Source organism: Linepithema humile, chromosome 5 (assembly GCF_040581485.1).
Source record: "Linepithema humile isolate Giens D197 chromosome 5, Lhum_UNIL_v1.0, whole genome shotgun sequence".
NCBI lineage: Eukaryota > Metazoa > Arthropoda > Insecta > Hymenoptera > Formicidae > Linepithema > Linepithema humile.
Window position 1 is genome coordinate 13,144,632 of NC_090132.1, and position 14,222 is coordinate 13,158,853.

Here is a 14,222-nt window from a genome sequence, read left to right on the forward strand (position 1 = left end):
AACAAATTCAATTTCTTATTTTTTTGATTAGTATATGGTTCGTAGATTAACTTGAGACCAAAAACATACGAGCAACAAATTATTTCAACTAATTATAACGTTTTTAATCCGCGCCGTATCAATCCGCGACGACAAAGTGTCGCTTCTCGATACTTTAAAACGAGCAACAAATTCAATTTCTTATATATTTCGAATGTACAAAGTCTGTAAATTAATTTGAGACCAGAAACATACGAAGAACAAATTATTTCAACTAATTATAACGTTTTTAATCCGCGCCGTATCAATCCGCGACGACAGTGTCGCTTCTCGATACTTTAAAACGAGCAACAAATTCAATTTCTTATATATTTCGATAGTACAAAGTCTGTAAATTAATTTGAAACCAGTAACATACGAAGAACAAATTATTTCAACTAATTATAACGTTTTTAATCCGCGCCGTATCAATCCGCGACGACAGTGTCGCTTCTCGATACTTTATAACGAGCAATAAATTCAATTTCTTATATATTTCGATAGTACAAAGTCTGTAAATTAATTTGAGACCAGAAACATACGAAGAAAAAATTATTTCAACTAATTATAACGTTTTTAATTCGCGCCGTATCAATCCGCGACGACAGTGTCGTTTCTCGATACTTTAAAACGAGCAACAATTCAATTTCTTATATATTTCGATAGTACAGAGTCTGTAAATTAATTTGGTACCAAACACATACGAGCAACAAATTATTTCAACTAATTATAACGTTTTTAATTCGCGCCATATCAATCCGCGACGACAGTGTCGCTTCTCGATACTTTAAAACAAGCAACAAATTCAATTTCTTATATATTTCGATAGTACAGAGTCTGTAAATTAATTTGGTACCAAACACATACGAGCAACAAATTATTTCAACTAATTATAACGTTTTTAATCCGCGCCGTATCAATCCGCGACGACAGTGTCACTTCTCGATACTTTAAAACAAGCAACAAATTCAATTTCTTATATATTTCGATAGTACAGAGTCTGTAAATTAATTTGGTACCAAACACATACGAGCAACAAATTATTTCAACTAATTATAACGTTTTTAATACGCGCCGTAACAATCCGCGACGACAGTGTCGCTTCTCGATACTTTAAAACGAGCAACAAATTCAGTTTCTTATTTTTTTGAATAGTATATTGTTCATAAATTAATTTGAGACCAGAAACATACGAAGAACAAATTATTTAAATTAATTATAACGTTTTTAATCCGCGCCGTATCAATCCGCGACGACAGTGTCGCTTCTCGATACTTTAAAACGAGCAACAAATTCAATTTCTTATATATTTCGATAGTACAGAGTCTGTAAATTAATTTGGTACCAAAAACATACGAGCAACAAATTATTTCAACTAATTATAACGTTTTTAATCCGCGCCGTATCAATCCGCGACGACAGTGTCGCTTCTCGATACTTTAAAACGAGCAACAAATTCAGTTTCTTATATATTTCGATAGTACAGAGTCTGTTAATTAATTTGGTACCAAAAACATACGAGCAACAAATTATTTCAACTAATTATAACGTTTTTAACCCGCGCCGTATCAATCCGCGACGACAGTGTCGCTTCTCGATACTTTATAACGAGCAACAAATTCAATTTCTTATATATTTCGATAGTACAGAGTCTGTTAATTAATTTGGTACCAAAAACATACGAGCAACAAATTATTTCAACTAATTATAACGTTTTTAACCCGCGCCGTATCAATCCGCGACGACAGTGTCGCTTCTCGATACTTTAAAACAAGCAACAAATTCAATTTCTTATATATTTCGATAGTACAGAGTCTGTAAATTAATTTGGTACCAAAAACATACGAGCAACAAATTATTTCAACTAATTATAACGTTTTTAATCCGCGCCGTATCAATCCGCGACGACAGTGTCACTTCTCGATACTTTAAAACAATCAACAAATTCAATTTCTTATATATTTCGATAGTACAGAGTCTGTAAATTAATTAGGTACCAAACACATACGAGCAACAAATTATTTCAACTAATAACGTTTTTAATCCGCGACATATCAATCCGCGACGACAGTGTCGCTTCTCGATACTTTAAAACAAGCAACAAATTCAGTTTCTTATTTTTTTGAATAGTATATTGTTCATAAATTAATTTGAGACCAGAAACATACGAAGAACAAATTATTTAAATTAATTATAACGTTTTTAATCCGCGCCGTATCAATCCGCGACGACAGTGTCGCTTCTCGATACTTTAAAACGAGCAACAAATTCAATTTCTTATATATTTCGATAGTACAGAGTCTGTAAATTAATTTGGTACCAAAAACATACGAGCAACAAATTATTTCAACTAATTATAACGTTTTTAATCCGCGCCGTATCAATCCGCGACGACATGTCGCTTCTCGATACTTTAAAACGAGCAACAAATTCAGTTTCTTATATATTTCGATAGTACAGAGTCTGTTAATTAATTTGGTACCAAAAACATACGAGCAACAAATTATTTCAACTAATTATAACGTTTTTAACCCGCGCCGTATCAATCCGCGACGACAGTGTCGCTTCTCGATACTTTATAACGAGCAACAAATTCAATTTCTTATATATTTCGATAGTACAGAGTCTGTAAATTAATTTGGTACCAAACACATACGAGCAACAAATTATTTCAACTAATTATAACGTTTTTAATTCGCGCCATATCAATCCGCGACGACAGTGTCGCTTCTCGATACTTTAAAACGAGCAACAAATTCAGTTTCTTATTTTTTTGAATAGTATATTGTTCATAAATTAATTTGAGACCAGAAACATACGAAGAACAAATTATTTAAATTAATTATAACGTTTTTAATCCGCGCCGTATCAATCCGCGACGACAGTGTCGCTTCTCGATACTTTAAAACGAGCAACAAATTCAATTTCTTATATATTTCGATAGTACAGAGTCTGTAAATTAATTTGGTACCAAACACATACGAGCAACAAATTATTTCAACTAATTATAATGTTTTTAATCCGCGCCATATCAATCCGCGACGACAGTGTCGCTTCTCGATACTTTAAAACGAGCAACAAATTCAATTTCTTATATATTTCGATAGTACAAAGTCTGTAGATAAATTTGGTACCAAAAACATACGAGCAACAAATTTTTTTAACTAATTATAACGTTATTAATCCGCGCCGTACCAGTCCGCGACGACAAAAAGTCGCTTCTTGATACTTTAAGACGAGCAACAAATTCAATTTCTTATTTTTTTGATTAGTATATTGTTCGTAGATTAACTTGAGACCAAAAACATACGAGCAACAAATTATTTCAACTAATTATAACGTTTTTAATCCGCGCCGTATCAATCCGCGACGACAAAGTGTCGCTTCTCGATACTTTAAAACGAGCAACAAATTCAATTTCTTATATATTTCGATAGTACAAAGTCTGTAAATTAATTTGAGACCATTGCAACATACGAAGAACAAATTATTTCAACTAATTATAACGTTTTTAATCCGCGCCGTATCAATCCGCGACGACAGTGTCGCTTCTCAATACTTTAAAACGAGCAACAAATTCAATTTCTTATATATTTCGATAGTACAGAGTCTGTAAATTAATTTGGTACCAAACACATACGAGCAACAAATTATTTCAACTAATTATAACGTTTTTAATCCGCGCCGTATCAATCCGCGATCAGTGTCGCTTCTCGATACTTTAAAACGAGCATCAAATTCAATATATTTCAGAGTCTGTAGATTAATTTGGTACCAAACACATACGAGCAACAAATTATTTCAACTAATCATAACGTTTTTAATCCGCGCCGTATCAATCCGCGACGACAGTGTCGCTTCTCGATACTTTAAAACGAGCAACAAATTCAGTTTCTTATATATTTCGATAATACAGAGTCTGTAGATTAATTAGAGACCAGAAACATACGAAGAACAAATTATTTGAACTAATTATAACGTTTTTAATCCGCGCCGTATCAATCCGCGACGACAGTGTCGCTTCTCGATACTTTAAAACGAGCAACAAATTCAGTTTCTTATTTTTTTGATTAGTATATTGTTCGTAGATTAACGTTAGACCAGAAACATACGAACAACAAATTATTTCAACTAATTATAACGTTTTTAATCCGCGCCGTATCAATCCGCGACGACAGTGTCGCTTCTCGATACTTTAAAACGAGCAAAAAATTCAATTTCTTATATATTTCGATAGTACAGAGTCTGTAAATTAACGTGAGACCAGAAACATACGAACAACAAATTATTTCAACTAATTATAACGTTTTTAATCCGCGCCGTATCAATCCGCAACGACAGTGTCGCTTCTCGATACTTTAAAACGAGCAACAAATTCAGTTTCTTATATATTTCGATAGTACAGAGTCTGTAAATTAATTTGGTACCAAACACATACGAGCAACAAATTATTTCAACTAATTATAACGTTTTTAATCCGCGCCATATCAATCCGCGACGACAGTGTCGCTTCTCGATACTTTAAAACGAGCAACAAATTCAATTTCTTATATATTTCGATAGTACAGAGTCTGTAAATTAATTTGGTACCAAACACATACGAGCAACTAATTATTTCAACTAATTATAACGTTTTTAATCCGCGCCGTATCAATCCGCGACGACAAAGTGTCGCTTCTCGAGACTTTAAAACGAGCAACAAATTCAGTTTCTTATTTTTTTGAATAGTATATTGTTCATAAATTAATTTGAGACCAGAAACATACGAAGAACAAATTATTTAAATTAATTATAACGTTTTTAATCCGCGCCGTATCAATCCGCGACGACAGTGTCGCTTCTCGATACTTTAAAACGAGCAACAAATTCAATTTCTTATATATTTCGATAGTACAGAGTCTGTACATTAATTTGGTACCAAACACATACGAGCAACAAATTATTTCAACTAATTATAACGTTTTTAATCCGCGCCGTATCAATCCGCGACGACAGTGTCGCTTCTCGATACTTTATAACGAGCAACAAATTCAATTTCTTATATATTTCGATAGTACAAAGTCTGTAAATTAATTTGAGAACAGAAACATACGAAGAAAAAATTATTTCAACTAATTATAACGTTTATAATTCGCGCCGTATCAATCCGCGACGACAGTGTCGTTTCTCGATACTTTAAAACGAGCAACAATTTAATTTCTTATATATTTCGATAGTACAGAGTCTGTAAATTAATTTGGTACCAAACACATACGAGCAACAAATTATTTCAACTAATTATAACGTTTTTAATCCGCGCCGTATCAATCCGCGACGACAGTGTCGCTTCTCGACACTTTATAACGAGCAACAAATTCAATTTCTTATATATTTCGATAGTACAAAGTCTGTAAATTAATTTGAGACCAGAAACATACGAAGAACAAATTATTTCAACTAATTTTAACGTTTTTAATCCGCGCAGTATCAATCCGCGACGACAGTGCCGCTTCTCGATACTTTAAAGCGAGCAACAAATTCAATTTCTTATATATTTCGATAGTACAAAGTCTGTAAATTAATTTGGTACCAAACACATACGAGCAACAAATTATTTCAACTAATTATAACGTTTTTAATCCGCGCCATATCAATCCGCCACGACAGTGTCGCTTCTCGATACTTTAAAACGAGCAACAAATTCAGTTTCTTATTTTTTTAAACAGTATATTGTTCATAAATTAATTTGAGACCAGAAACATACGAAGAACAAATTATTTAAATTAATTATAACGTTTTTAATCCGCGCCGTATCAATCCGCGACGACAGTGTCGCTTCTCGATACTTTAAAACGAGCAACAAATTCAATTTCTTATATATTTCGATAGTACAAAGTCTGTAGATAAATTTGGTACCAAAAACATACGAGCAACAAATTTTTTTAACTAATTATAACGATATTAATCCGCGCCGTACCAGTCCGCGACGACAAAATGTCGCTTCTCGATACTTTAAGACGAGCAACAAATTCAATTTTTTATTTTTTTGATTAGTATATGGTTCGTAGATTAACTTGAGACCAAAAACATACGAGCAACAAATTATTTCAACTAATTATAACGTTTTTAATCCGCGCCGTATCAATCCGCGACGACAAAGTGTCGCTTCTCGATACTTTAAAACGAGCAACAAATTCAATTTCTTATATATTTCGATAGTACAAAGTCTGTAAATTAATTTGAGACCAGAAACATACGAAGAAAAAATTATTTCAACTAATTATAACGTTTTTAATTCGCGCCGTATCAATCCGCGACGACAGTGTCGTTTCTCGATACTTTAAAACGAGCAACAATTCAATTTCTTATATATTTCGATAGTACAGAGTCTGTAAATTAATTTGGTACCAAACACATACGAGCAACAAATTATTTCAACTAATTATAACGTTTTTAATTCGCGCCATATCAATCCGCGACGACAGTGTCGCTTCTCGATACTTTAAAACGAGCAACAAATTCAGTTTCTTATTTTTTTGAATAGTATATTGTTCATAAATTAATTTGAGACCAGAAACATACGAAGAACAGATTATTTAAATTAATTATAACGTTTTTAATCCGCGCCGTATCAATCTGCGACGACAGTGTCGCTTCTCGATACTTTAAAACGAACAACAAATTCAGTTTCTTATTTTTTTGCATAGTATATTGTTCATAAATTAATTTGAGACCAGAAACATACGAAGAAAAAATTATTTCAACTAATTATAACGTTTTTAATTCGCGCCGTATCAATCCGCGACGACAGTGTCGTTTCTCGATACTTTAAAACGAGCAACAATTCAATTTCTTATATATTTCGATAGTACAGAGTCTGTAAATTAATTTGGTACCAAACACATACGAGCAACAAATTATTTCAACTAATTATAACGTTTTTAATTCGCGCCATATCAATCCGCGACGACAGTGTCGCTTCTCGATACTTTAAAACAAGCAACAAATTCAATTTCTTATATATTTCGATAGTACAAAGTCTGTAAATTAATTTGGTACCAAACACATACGAGCAACAAATTATTTCAACTAATTATAACGTTTTTAATCCGCGCCGTATCAATCCGCGACGACAGTGTCACTTCTCGATACTTTAAAACAAGCAACAAATTCAATTTCTTATATATTTCGATAGTACAGAGTCTGTAAATTAATTTGGTACCAAACACATACGAGCAACAAATTATTTCAACTAATTATAACGTTTTTAATTCGCGCCGTAACAATCCGCGACGACAGTGTCGCTTCTCGATACTTTAAAACGAGCAACATATTCAATTTCTTATATATTTCGATAGTACAGAGTCTGTAAATTAATTTGGTACCAAACACATACGAGCAACAAATTATTTCAACTAATTATAACGTTTTTAATCCGCGCCATATCAATCCGCCACGACAGTGTCGCTTCTCGATACTTTAAAAGGAGCATCAAATTCAGTTTCTTATATATTTCGAAAGTACAGAGTCTGTAGATTAATTTGGTACCAAACACATACGAGCAACAAATTATTTCAACTAATTATAACGTTTTTAATTCGCGCCATATCAATCCGCGACGACAGTGTCGCTTCTCGATACTTTAAAACGAGCAACAAATTCAATTTCTTATATATTTCGATAGTACAAAGTCTGTAAATTAATTTGGTACCAAACACATACGAGCAACAAATTATTTCAACTAATTATAACGTTTTTAATCCGCGCCATATCAATCCGCCACGACAGTGTCGCTTCTCGATACTTTAAAACGAGCAACAAATTCAATTTCTTATATATTTCGATAGTACAAAGTCTGTAGATAAATTTGGTACCAAAAATATACGAGCAACAAATTTTTTTAACTAATTATAACGTTATTAATCCGCGCCGTACCAGTCCGCGACGACAAAATGTCGCTTCTCGATACTTTAAGACGAGCAACAAATTCAATTTCTTATTTTTTTGATTAGTATATGGTTCGTAGATTAACTTGAGACCAAAAACATACGAGCAACAAATTATTTCAACTAATTATAACGTTTTTAATCCGCTCCGTATCAATCCGCCACGACAAAGTGTCGCTTCTCGATACTTTAAAACGAGCAACAAATTCAATTTCTTATATATTTCGAATGTACAAAGTCTGTAAATTAATTTGAGACCAGAAACATACGAAGAACAAATTATTTCAACTAATTATAACGTTTTTAATCCGCGCCGTATCAATCCGCGACGACAGTGTCGCTTCTCGATACTTTAAAACGAGCAACAATTCAATTTCTTATATATTTCGATAGTACAGAGTCTGTAAATTAATTTGGTACCAAACACATACGAGCAACAAATTATTTCAACTAATTATAACGTTTTTAATTCGCGCCATATCAATCCGCGACGACAGTGTCGCTTCTCGATACTTTAAAACAAGCAACAAATTCAATTTCTTATATATTTCGATAGTACAGAGTCTGTAAATTAATTTGGTACCAAACACATACGAGCAACAAATTATTTCAACTAATTATAACGTTTTTAATCCGCGCCGTATCAATCCGCGACGACAGTGTCACTTCTCGATACTTTAAAACAAGCAACAAATTCAATTTCTTATATATTTCGATAGTACAGAGTCTGTAAATTAATTTGGTACCAACCACATACGAGCAACAAATTATTTCAACTAATTATAACGTTTTTAATTCGCGCCGTAACAATCCGCGACGACAGTGTCGCTTCTCGATACTTTAAAACGAGCAACAAATTCAGTTTCTTATTTTTTTGAATAGTATATTGTTCATAAATTAATTTGAGACCAGAAACATACGAAGAAAAAATTATTTCAACTAATTATAACGTTTTTAATTCGCGCCGTATCAATCCGCGACGACAGTGTCGTTTCTCGATACTTTAAAACGAGCAACAATTCAATTTCTTATATATTTCGATAGTACAGAGTCTGTAAATTAATTTGGTACCAAACACATACGAGCAACAAATTATTTCAACTAATTATAACGTTTTTAATTCGCGCCATATCAATCCGCGACGACAGTGTCGCTTCTCGATACTTTAAAACGAGCAACAAATTCAATTTCTTATATATTTCGATAGTACAAAGTCTGTAAATTAATTTGAGACCAGTAACATACGAAGAACAAATTATTTCAACTAATTATAACGTTTTTAATCCGCGCCGTATCAATCCGCGACGACAGTGTCGCTTCTCGATACTTTAAAACAAGCATCAAATTCAATTTCTTATATATTTCGATAGTACAGAGTCTGTAGATTAATTTGGTACTAAAAACATACGAGCAACAAATTATTTCAACTAATTATAACGTTATTAATCCGCGCCGTACCAGTCCGCGACGACAAAATGTCGCTTCTCGATACTTTAAGACGAGCAACAAATTCAATTTCTTATTTTTTTGATTAGTATATGGTTCGTAGATTAACTTGAGACCAAAAACATACGAGCAACAAATTATTTCAACTAATTATAACGTTTTTAATCCGCGCCGTATCAATCCGCGACGACAAAGTGTCGCTTCTCGATACTTTAAAACGAGCAACAAATTCAATTTCTTATATATTTCGAATGTACAAAGTCTGTAAATTAATTTGAGACCAGAAACATACGAAGAACAAATTATATCAACTAATTATAACGTTTTTAATCCGCGCCGTATCAATCCGCGACGACAGTGTCGCTTCTCGATACTTTAAAGCGAGCATCAAATTCAATTTCTTATATATTTCGATAGTACAGAGTCTGTAAATTAATTTGGTACCAAACACATACGAGCAACAAATTATTTCAACTAATTATAACGTTTTTAATCCGCGCCGTATCAATCCGCGACGACAGTGTCGCTTCTCGATACTTTAAAACGAACAACAAATTCAATTTCTTATATATTTCGATAGTACAAAGTCTGTAAATTAATTTGGTACCAAACACATACGAGCAACAAATTATTTCAACTAATTATAACGTTTTTAATCCGCGCCATATCAATCCGCCACGACAGTGTCGCTTCTCGATACTTTAAAACGAGCAACAAATTCAATTTCTTATATATTTCGATAGTACAAAGTCTGTAGATAAATTTGGTACCAAAAACATACGAGCAACAAATTTTTTTAACTAATTATAACGTTATTAATCCGCGCCGTACCAGTCCGCGACGACAAAATGTCGCTTCTCGATACTTTAAGACGAGCAACAAATTCAATTTCTTATTTTTTTGATTAGTATATTGTTCGTAGATTAACTTGAGACCAAAAATATACGAGCAACAAATTATTTCAACTAATTATAACGTTTTTAATCCGCGCCGTATCAATCCGCGACGACAAAGTGTCGCTTCTCGATACTTTAAAACGAGCAACAAATTCAATTTCTTATATATTACGATAATACAGAGTCTGTAGATTAATTTGGTACCAAAAACATACAAGCAACAAATTATTTCAACTAATTATAACGTTTTTAATCCGCGCCGTATCAATCCGCGAAGACAGTGTCGTTTCTCGATACTTTAAAACGAGCAACAAATTCAATTTCTTATATATTTCGATAATACAAAGTCTGTAGATAAATTTGGTACCAAAAACATACAAGCAACAAATTTTTTTAATTAATTATAACGTTATTAATCCGCGCCGTACCAGTCTGCGACGACAAAATGTCGCTTCTCGATACTTTAAAACGAGCAACAAATTCAATTGTTTATATATTTCGATAGTACAAAGTCTGTAAATTAATTTGGTACCAAAAACATACGAGCAACAAATTTTTGAACTAATTATAACGTTTTTAGTCCGCGCCGTATCAATCCGCGACGACAAAGTGTCGCTTCTCGATACATTAAAACGAGTAACAAATTCAATTTCTTATATATTTCGATAGTACAGAGTCTGTAAATTAATTTGGTACCAAAAACATACGAGCAACAAATTTTTGAACTAATTATAACGTTTTTAGTCCGCGCCGTATATATCCGCGACGACAAAGTGTCGCTTCTCGATACTTTAAAACGAGCAACAAATTCAATTTCTTATATATTTCGATAGTACAAAGTCTGTAGATAAATTTGGGACCAAACACATACGAGCAACAAATTATTTCAACTAATTATAACGTTATTAATTCGCGCCGTACCAGTCCGCGACGACAAAGTGTCGCTTCTCGATACTTTAAAACGAGCAACAAATTCAATTTCTTATATATTTCGATAGTACAGAGTCTGTAAATTAATTTGGTACCAAACACATACGAGCAACAAATTATTTCAACTAATTATAACGTTTTTAATCCGCGCCGTATCAATCCGCGACGACAGTGTCGCTTCTCGATACTTTAAAACGAGCAACAAATTCAATTTCTTATATATTTCGATAGTACAAAGTCTGTAAATTAATTTGGTACCAAACACATACGAGCAACAAATTATTTCAACTAATTATAACGTTTTTAATCCGCGCCATATCAATCCGCCACGACAGTGTCGCTTCTCGATACTTTAAAACGAGCAACAAATTCAATTTCTTATATATTTCGATAGTACAAAGTCTGTAGATAAATTTGGTACCAAAAACATACGAGCAACAAATTTTTTTAACTAATTATAACGTTATTAATCCGCGCCGTACCAGTCCGCGACGACAAAAAGTCGCTTCTTGATACTTTAAGACGAGCAACAAATTCAATTTCTTATTTTTTTGATTAGTATATTGTTCGTAGATTAACTTGAGACCAAAAACATACGAGCAACAAATTATTTCAACTAATTATAACGTTTTTAATCCGCGCCGTATCAATCCGCGACGACAAAGTGTCGCTTCTCGATACTTTAAAACGAGCAACAAATTCAATTTCTTATATATTTCGATAGTACAAAGTCTGTAAATTAATTTGAGACCAGTAACATACGAAGAACAAATTATTTCAACTAATTATAACGTTTTTAATCCGCGCCGTATCAATCCGCGACGACAGTGTCGCTTCTCGATACTTTATAACGAGCAACAAATTCAATTTCTTATATATTTCGATAGTACAGAGTCTGTAAATTAATTTGGTACCAAACACATACGAGCAACAAATTATTTCAACTAATTATAACGTTTTTAATCCGCGCCGTATCAATCCGCGACGACAGTGTCGCTTCTCGATACTTTAAAACGAGCATCAAATTCAGTTTCTTATATATTTCGATAGTACAGAGTCTGTAGATTAATTTGGTACCAAACACATACGAGCAACAAATTATTTCAACTAATCATAACGTTTTTAATCCGCGCCGTATCAATCCGCGACGACAGTGTCGCTTCTCGATACTTTAAAACGAGCATCAAATTCAGTTTCTTATATATTTCGATAATACAGAGTCTGTAGATTAATTAGAGACCAGAAACATACGAAGAACAAATTATTTGAACTAATTATAACGTTTTTAATCCGCGCCGTATCAATCCGCGACGACAGTGTCGCTTCTCGATACTTTAAAACGAGCAACAAATTCAGTTTCTTATTTTTTTGATTAGTATATTGTTCGTAGATTAACGTGAGACCAGAAACATACGAACAACAAATTATTTCAACTAATTATAACGTTTTTAATCCGCGCCGTATCAATCCGCGACGACAGTGTCGCTTCTCAATACTTTAAAACGAGCAACAAATTCAATTTCTTATATATTTCGATAGTACAAAGTCTGTAAATTAATTTGAGACCAGAAACATACGAAGAACAAAATATTTCAACTAATTATAACGTTTTTAATCCGCGCCGTATCAATCCGCGACGACAGTGTCGCTTCTCGATACTTTAAAACGAGCAACAAATTCAATTTCTTATATATTTCGATAGTACAGAGTCTGTAAATTAATTTGGTACCAAACACATACGAGCAACAAATTATTTCAACTAATTATAACGTTTTTAATCCGCGCCATATCAATCCGCGACGACAGTGTCGCTTCTCGATACTTTAAAACGAGCAACAAATTCAATTTCTTATATATTTCGATAGTACAGAGTCTGTAAATTAATTTGGTACCAAGCATATACGAACAACAAATTATTTCAATTAATTATAACGTTTTAATCCGCGCCGTATCAATCCGCGACGACAAAGTGTCGCTTCTCGATACTTTAAAACGAGCAACAAATTCAGTTTCTTATTTTTTTGAATAGTATATTGTTCATAAATTAATTTGAGACCAGAAACATACGAAGAACAAATTATTTAAATTAATTATAACGTTTTTAATCCGCGCCGTATCAATCCGCGACGACAGTGTCGCTTCTCGATACTTTAAAACGAGCAACAAATTCAATTTCTTATATATTTCGATAGTACAGAGTCTGTACATTAATTTGGTACCAAACACATACGAGCAACAAATTATTTCAACTAATTATAACGTTTTTAATCCGCGCCGTATCAATCCGCGACGACAGTGTCGCTTCTCGATACTTTATAACGAGCAACAAATTCAATTTCTTATATATTTCGATAGTACAAAGTCTGTAAATTAATTTGAGAACAGAAACATACGAAGAAAAAATTATTTCAACTAATTATAACGTTTATAATTCGCGCCGTATCAATCCGCGACGACAGTGTCGTTTCTCGATACTTTAAAACGAGCAACAATTTAATTTCTTATATATTTCGATAGTACAGAGTCTGTAAATTAATTTGGTACCAAACACATACGAGCAACAAATTATTTCAACTAATTATAACGTTTTTAATCCGCGCCGTATCAATCCGCGACGACAGTGTCGCTTCTCGACACTTTATAACGAGCAACAAATTCAATTTCTTATATATTTCGATAGTACAAAGTCTGTAAATTAATTTGAGACCAGAAACATACGAAGAACAAATTATTTCAACTAATTTTAACGTTTTTAATCCGCGCAGTATCAATCCGCGACGACAGTGCCGCTTCTCGATACTTTAAAGCGAGCAACAAATTCAATTTCTTATATATTTCGATAGTACAAAGTCTGTAAATTAATTTGGTACCAAACACATACGAGCAACAAATTATTTCAACTAATTATAACGTTTTTAATCCGCGCCATATCAATCCGCCACGACAGTGTCGCTTCTCGATACTTTAAAACGAGCAACAAATTCAGTTTCTTATTTTTTTAAACAGT